Source organism: Symsagittifera roscoffensis, chromosome 10 (genome assembly GCF_963678635.1).
Source record: "Symsagittifera roscoffensis chromosome 10, txSymRosc1.1, whole genome shotgun sequence".
NCBI classification, from domain to species: domain Eukaryota; kingdom Metazoa; phylum Xenacoelomorpha; order Acoela; family Convolutidae; genus Symsagittifera; species Symsagittifera roscoffensis.
In genome coordinates, this window is record NC_087071.1 from 34,039,448 (window position 1) to 34,048,122 (window position 8,675).

The window sequence follows — 8,675 nt, forward strand, 5'->3', positions numbered from 1 at the left end:
ATAAAAATTGCACAACCACCTTTTTTCCATAAGAAACAAATAAAAAATCTTCACATTTCTATTGGACAATTTGAAAAAAAAACTAATATTCTGACTGAGAGTACGGTGCTCCTCAAAAGTTTAGCACCGTTTTGCATGGAAAAAATTTATCATTCACTTGAGAGGTGGAGATGTTACCAAATCGTAACAATCATCTCAATGCATCTATCATGTGACCACGTTTTACAAAGGCAAGTTTCACGATCATAACTCAGTATAAGATAAACTTACTTTCTGATAATTCCTCTCTGGTTTGTTGATCTAGATTATGATAAGAGCATCAGCTAATTAAATCTAAATTCTTTTTTTCAACGTCTCACGTTTAGTTTTATTGAGTGCTGCGTTCATTAGTCAACCTTCAAGGTGAAAGGTAAGCTCAAATATACTGCAGCAGGTATTTAAAATGTAATTTCATAAACATAATAAATCACAAAAAGTTTCCCCGCTACCAATTGGTAGGTACACAAACACCAATATGATTTTCTCAAATTCTCTATTTTGACAAATGGATGTGACTGACATATCAAAAAATCTTTAATTGATATTTTTCGCATAAAGGCAATTTCGCATAAAACAGAACAAGATTGCTGAGACCGGTGTTCCTCAAAAATTCGATTTTGCTTTGCTTGGAAAATAAATTTTTATAAAATTTTAAAAAACCATTTTGTAAAAACTGGATGATAAGAGCAATTTTGATACAAAAGTCCAAAGTTGAGGAGAACTGATTATACCTTATATCGGTCGTTAAACGATTTCAGACAGTTTCCAACAAATGTTTGCAGGCAAAAAATTCAAGTTTTTCGCCTAAATTGTAGACAAAGCTGAGTCTTTTTACACAGACAAATCAAAAACCACAAGGAAGGTTTGCCGCAAAAATTGAATTAGTGTTTTTGTTATTAGATAATGCATAAACAATATAATTTCCTAAAACTGGCCACAATTTTCATACTAAAACTTTTCCGAAAAATTTTAACGCCAGATAAAGAAAACAACTTCTTCTTTCTCAAAATAGAGTGTGAAATAGTTTAGCTACCTGGAATATCTCAATTCGATCTGCAATTTGAACGCCTGTTAACCTATTGGGTTTATGATTTGAGTACTTTTTGGTTGTTGTCTTTTAAAACAAAACAAAATAAAAAGCAAAACATAAAATTATAAAAACATTTTTTGTATCGGTGGAAAAAATATCTGTAATGCAGTTTTCGTTTATGGAAAAAATGCTAGTCATACAATTCCACTGATGAAGAAAGTCTCTTTAACCTTATGAAAAAATGCTACTCTCAAAAATTGTTTTCAAAGTTTTTGCTTCTTCTATTCAAAAGTATTGAACTTTACATAAAGCTATTTTCCATTATTAACAATCATTTGACAAGCAGTTTGTTCAACAAGGTGTTCACAAGAATGCAACTTTTGACCAAACATGTCCCTATGACTAGCAAAAAAATAAGCATTCCCTACCCTCATTCTTTATCATGATTGAAACTTACGATGGCAGATCAAAATCATTTACTTTTTCAATCTAATTCAGTCCAGTTTGAAAAAAAAAATCAATGCTGTGCTGTGTTCATTTCAAGTGCTGATTCAATTTACAACAAAACGTAAAAGAGTCCAAACTAAAACATTGGTCTCTTGAAAAAAAGGGTAAATTTACACAATTGTAATTTTAAAACCCGCATCTAAAAATCTCAGAGTGGTAACACAAACACACACGAAAACACACGTCGGTAAAACTAACAAAACTAGGCAAAAAAATAATTTGACAATCCATCGAAAAAAAAATTGTGACCATTCCAGTCTATTATAGAGAAAATGTAGTGAAACTTTCCATTGTTGATCTTAGCTATACGGAAAAAAAATTTCAAAATTATTTTGGAAGCCTGCATAAAAAACTTATGCGCAACAATTTTTTCGTCACTTAAACAATTTTTTAAATGTTTTTTTTTCGAAGCAAAGCATGATTTTTGATCGTCTCAATAAGTTACATACGTTCCCTGAGTAGTTAATTTCGCGTATTCTAGATGATGACATTTTTCCAGCCCTCACATAGAAGGAAATTTTCAAAACACAGCCATTGTACCCAGATAAAAAATAATTTAAAAAAAAAAAAAACTTTTAATTGAAATTCAATTTAAGTGATATTCAACTTTTAACAGACTTGGCATCTAGCAAAAGGTAGTTTTTACTGCAACTTCAATGCAGTTTACCCTGTTGATTTTCTCAAGCGATGACATGTCGGTGTTTATGTTCAGTGCGAAACACGATTATAAAGCAAAGCACAAAAAAAATACCACAAAAAAATGCTAGTCATACAATTCCAAAGTAAGGAAAAAATGCTTGTCAGACAATTTCACTAAATTAGTAGAAAAGAAAATTATGAAAATCACCTGATAAACTTGGTGTTCATGGAATGGAATTATGTGACAGGCATTCTTTCGATAGTACGGAGCAGTATGATTAGCATTTTTTCATGTATTTTTTTGTGTTTTGTTTTTTAATCGTGCTTCGTCCTGAACACAAAAACCAATAAATCTTCGCATTAGAAAACCAGCAGGTTAAACTGCATTGAAATTGCAGTTAAAACTGAATTTTGCTGAGTGCCAAGTAAATAAAACTTTAACGGAACAATTTTTTCGTTACAAAGCCTCTGTTTTGAAATATTCGGTACAGTTCTACCACCACAGAGAGCGGTCAATGCAACCCTCGACAAATTCATGAAAAAAGATAGTGCGGGGACTACGTTATTTGCAAAAACTCGAAAATTTTGCATGCAAATATCAAGTTTTGAGAATTTTTTTAAAATCAAAAACTGGTGTCGCGACTCGAATGAGAACTTTAAAAAATTTCCTCAGTTTTGATTTCTTTTTTGAAAAAAGAGTTAATTAAAAATTTTCATGAATGGAACTCGTATGAATAATCTTTTTATCCAAAAACTTAAAGTTTTGATGACCAAAATGATCTCATTTAATTGAAAACTGAAAGCTTCTGATTTAAACTTATCTAAGATGTATAATTTCCAAAAACTAGATTTATGCAAGCAAAACATCTGTAGTTCACGCACGAGAGTCTTACTGAAGGCTATCTGTGATGGCAGAGTGTAAGCAGAACTTTTATAGTTTGAGTAACAACTTTTCGAAACATTTTGACTAGGCTATTGCACCAATTTTAACCAGGATTGCTTTGATAATGTTATTTTGCCAGATTGCCTTAAATGAGCTGAACATAATCTAAACTAAAAAGAGGGTAATCCAGTAGATTCAAATTTTAGACCAATACCCTACTGCCACTAGTAATTAAACTCATATAGGCAACTAAGTGATATCATATTTCAAAACATTTGACTCACTCAAAAAAAATTGGTTTTCGGTTCTCTTGTGGAACAGTTGACGAAATTTTCACGATCAAACAAAACTGACACAGAGCACAATCATACAATTGTAAAAAGCATTCGATAAAGTAGATCACACACTTCTATTGGAAAAATGAACGTCCTATGGTCCAAAAAGAACATTTGGTTAGCTTTAATATCTTATTTGTGTCCTAGGAAGTAATATATAGCCAAAAAACACGCAAACTCATAACTAAAAGAACTTCGCTTCGATGTACATCAATTATTTATTCTTTGTCCACTGTTTTTTATAATTTTTGTGATTGATATCGAATAAAACCAGGAAAACACAAAATTTATACTATATGCAGATGACACTGTAATTAGGACATGTACACAGTTAAAAAATGGGCATGCTGAATACCAGGCTGCTGCGAATAAAACAGAAAAAAGGTTAAAAATAAAAACAAGTTTACACTGAATGCAGATAAAACAAAAACCTTATTAATTTTTAGCAAAACCAAGCGGAAAAGTTTAAATGATAAGCCAATTGACCAAAAGAAGTTTTTTTTGATATCTTAAATTTATATAGATGAACATTCGCGCAACCTAATTTACAGTATGACGTCTTGGCGCACGGGCCCACAAAGAAGACCAAAGTTGGTTTTCTAGATACAAAAATGAGGCGCTTGTTCAGTATTATCTCACGAGCACACAAATACCAGTCAAACTAAAGTCAGAGATTGAGAAGTAAGTTTTTTTTTGCTACTGAACTCCATTTGTATGAAAAAGTTAGAACAGCGTCTAAACTCTCAGATGTGAAAAATCTCTTCAAATGGTGAATGAGCTTATTGCTGATAATGCAGTGAACAAGGTTTCAGAGATGCGCAGAATAGCAGGAAGACTACCAGCAGGCGTACACGAAAACTCAATTAAGTCAATTGCTGTTGGGTTAGAAAAAATGATAACCCTTATCCTGAATCATCAACCTAATTTACTTAAAAACAAAAAGAAAAACCTTCATCATACGAAGTAAACTTATTCAATCATTATTTATTAGCCTGCTTTAATAACGACTTCTTCTGAAAACTTTTTTTCTAATTAAGGTTCCATGATATTTTAGTTAAGTAAGACCCATGATTTTCTTATTTTATTCCTCTTAAAGTTCCTTTTCCCGTTTTTTTTGGCAAAAACCAATAGAAATTGAAACTCAATTAGTAATGATTCATTTTGAAAATTTGAGAGTTTATTCTTCATCCAATGTCAAACATTACCTAACAATTTTCTGCTCTGAGACACCTGTGAACGGATCTGTAGGTCCAATGGTGCTCTTCTAGGCTGTAGAAAGGTTGGAGTGGTTTGTAAACTTACGAACTACCCACAATGGAAATGCAATAAAACAATTTTTTGTTATAATTTTTATTATGATTATCATTACGATTTTTATGAGCGTTCCTGCATTTTCAACCCGGATTTTTTGACTTCAGAAAAAAATGGTCCTAACATACTATAGACATAGTATTTGAAAGGGAGATATCGATTTTCAACCATCTCTTTAAAACACTTTGAAACACAAGAGACAACATTATAATGAAACATAACAAAGTTATCAAAGAATACGAGAAGTCTGGCTCCAAAATTGTAGTTGAATCACAAAAACAAAAATGTAAATAATGAAAATGCAAAAAAAAGGGACTACTGAAAACACTTAAATGATAAAAGTTTAACACAAAATTAACAAAGAGAGTTGGTTTAGATTTTTTTAAGACCGTACATGCAGTGGCGTGCGCAGAAGTTTTTCTAAGGGGGGCAGTTTTTCAAAAAATTTTAAAACTTTGCGCACCTTTTTTTAGGTCGATCAATTTGATTTTTCGAGCTCCCCGAAAATACTACGAGGTCCCTATTTTGTCAAATTTTTCGAAAAGCAAGCCAAAAAGACATTTAGATATATATTGCTTACATGTAGATATACAGTACTTTGTGTTTGTACATCTAGACGTAATTCGAACGTCATTCGAACGTAAATCTAGTCAATGAGTGTTAAAGAAAAGCATGTTTTCTTCATCGTTTATTTTTGTGCAGACTTGATACAAATCAATGTAATGAAAAATTAAAGATTAAAATTTGCTATTCGGCTGGGTTAAAGGTTATGGTTTCATTAAAGTGTACTTCATTATCTTCTTTTTAGTTCTTCTAATTAGTTTGCATTATTGGGCTAAAATTTTTTAAAATATTTAACCCGCTTTCAGTTTTAGTTATTTGTCATATATCCATTGGAACGCTCATATTCAAAGTTTGATATTATTTCGTTTTCAATTACTGATCGGAAGCGGTAATTTAGAAGAATCGTCGAAATGAGTAAATGTATGATTTGGACAGTTCCTAGAACAAAGGGAATAATCTTAGCAAAGTCACTTACCCTTAACGAAGACGTGAAATGCTTCTACGAACCATTTGCTTTCACATATTTCAAACAACTTGAGTCAAATTTCTCCGGTTTGAAAACGATTTTGACGACAAATTTCTTTGGGTCGAAGACAAGCTCCATTTTGAAAGATCACCCTGTTTACATACCTGACAGGTAAAAAGCGTATAAGTATAACAGCCAAGTCCCTCAAAAGGTTACAAAATCAAAAGGGTCAGTTCAATAAAGTCCAAAAGACCAGTTGACAAAATGTGCAAGCTGTAACCAAATCTATTTGATCTCAACTTTTTGAGTTGAAGCCAGAGGTAGCTTACTCATAGAGTAACTTCAGATAAAGGTACACCGTCTGCTCGTCAAGCTATCTTATTTTCGGATAGATTCGTGCAACTTCTTAGCCTAATACCGATCCTAATCTTACTCTTATATCTCCTAGTCTCAATAGATCTAGTGTATACTGGTATTCGCGAGTTAGGTTTATGGAACTTGTTCTAAAGGAGAATAACTGTCTTCTAAGATTTATTGTTCAGACTTTCGATACGAAAGTAACGGAATATTTGTGCTCGGGGTGGGTTTTTTTTTCTTCAGACAAATGTCGACTTTTTAACTAGCCATTTTTGACGGAACTTTTTTATATCATTCGAAAGCTATTGTTGTCCTGAGCTTAAATTTGAAAAGATATTTCACCTGTGATCATTTTTCGTAAAATTATGAGGGTTTGAAATTTGGCATTGAATGGATTTTATTGGGATTATAGTCGATTATTTTGTCATTTTATAGATGCTGACCATATTATGACAATATAATCGAGTATGATCCATGGGCGCTCTGTGCGGGGGGGGGGGGGGGGCAATTAACACGCGATATATTTCGCGCTATTAACGCGTAAGTGGAGATTTAATCCGTCTTAGAAATCGTTCCAAATTGGTTGAAAGAAGCTTGTTCGCCCTAGTTGATTTGTTTCACGGAGCGAAATCTATTGTTTTGTACTTTATATGGCGTGTGGGGGATAATTTGCATAGAATTTTCAAATTTTAGAAAAAAAATTTTTTCATTTTATTTTATTTCATTTAATTCTTTTATGTAACTACTGCTCCATAAACGTTAAAAGGCAGTTGCAACTTTCAGGGCTTCGCCCTGATACGAGCAGTCTTTTTCAAATTGTTCTGGTGCTGAAATTACAAGTAGTTTCAGCACTACAAATAATTGTCAGTGTTAGTTATGGATCATGATTGGTTGGTAAGAAATAATTTATAGAGATAGTTTTATCAAGAATATAATTGGTTAAAAATACTAGTTTTAAACTGGTTCCATTTTTTAAAGTTCAAGTGATTCTTTTTGTGTTTGATCAGCATCTTAGTAAGAAAAAACAATGGTCGATGAGATCTAGCCTTCGAACGGTGTATTTGGAATAGAAAATATAAATTTTGAATGATAATAATAAAAGAGTATTTAGGGGACCCAGATATTATACTTCTACCACGTTCTAGTTCATTTGAGCCATGGGTAGGCGATCAATGTGTCAAACACGTCATTTTGATTCGTAACCCAATTGAATGTGCTTTATCGGCGTTACCTTTGGACGGGAAAACAATCCCTTACATCGAGTATTATAGCCATCACGATTTCAACTTGGAACAATATTGGAGAGCGCTCTTGGACATGAAGAATTTCTAGAATCTTCTGGAAGAACTTTCAAAGTGTTTGATTCAACAGATCTCAATGCAGAAACGTCTGAGCACTTTGTGAAACGTTTATGCGAGTTTGGCGAATTACCTTTTGATGCTGAAAGTTTGAAAAATATGCCAGCTTATGAAGTGTTCCCAAAACACTGGTGGGTTCCCCCGGATCTACAAAAGAATAGGAATTGGGTAGCTCCAAAAACCAACTTTACAATTGACTTCTACGGCTCAGCATTGAAAGCTACTTCGTTCAGCTCAAAGAAGTCAGTCTTCACCGAGGAAAATTTGACCGTGCAGCAATGTGAAAACTTGAAAAAGTTGCTGAACACAATTGAACCTATATTTAAAGAGCTGAAACTATACTGCTGTAATTGATTGCTCAAAGAAGTGTTTGAGTTCCTATCAACAAACAAGACTATTCGATCACTGTGCTTTTTGCAGGGAAAAAGAAATCAATTAGATCAAAAATTCCAGCTCTTTACTACCAACTCTTAAGTACATTATATGTGTGTTTGAGTTTCAAAAAGAGCAGTTTTTCCAACACTGAGGAAAAAAATTATAATTTTATTTTGATATCGAAATCAAGAACAAAAGTGATCTAATATGGTACCCACTTGATTTTCCACGAATCATTTTGTCAAGTCGCCAGAACTAAAAAAAATTCATTTAAATCAAAAAAATTGTTGCTGTGAGCGAAGTAAACGAACTTAATGCGAACATACGACAGACAATACGACCTCAAATGAGAAATTGGAGTGAAAAATTAATAATAGTCTGGAGATTCGATTGAGATTCATTTTAATAGATACCGTGTATTTATCAGTTGATCAAAGTCTAAGTATTTAATTCAATTTAATTTTACATCATGTTTTACGGATCGCTCGGAGAATACTTTTATAGGCGGAGTCATACACGTACTCCGCCTACCTCGGATTTGACGCATTCTGGGAAAAAGTTGGTGGAATAATCGAAAACTTTAACGACCTTTTGTTAGGTCGACCAAATTAATTTTCTGAGCTCTCTCAAGTCACAATAAAGATCCTACTTTGACCAAATTTTCAGCAGCACAGGCAATTTTTTGAAAAAACAGGCAAAAAAGGCGTTAATAGGCACTTTTAGGAAATTGTTGACAAAAAAATCGCGTTTTTTGGCCTTCAGAAAAGTTTTAGGGTCAGTCAGCAACAATGTCAACGTGCGGGAATTTTAG

At 32.8% G+C, this 8,675-nt stretch overlaps 1 long non-coding RNA gene across 1 annotated transcript; it reads left to right on the forward strand.

Annotated features, from left to right (window-relative positions):
• The first annotated feature begins 285 nt into the window (after positions 1-285).
• On the forward strand, positions 286-8,336 carry LOC134855344 (uncharacterized). The gene is made up of 3 exons (XR_010164473.1): positions 286-409; positions 5,620-5,945; positions 7,277-8,336. It is a non-coding gene; the product is annotated as an uncharacterized LOC134855344 (long non-coding RNA).
• The last annotated feature ends 339 nt before the right edge of the window (positions 8,337-8,675 follow it).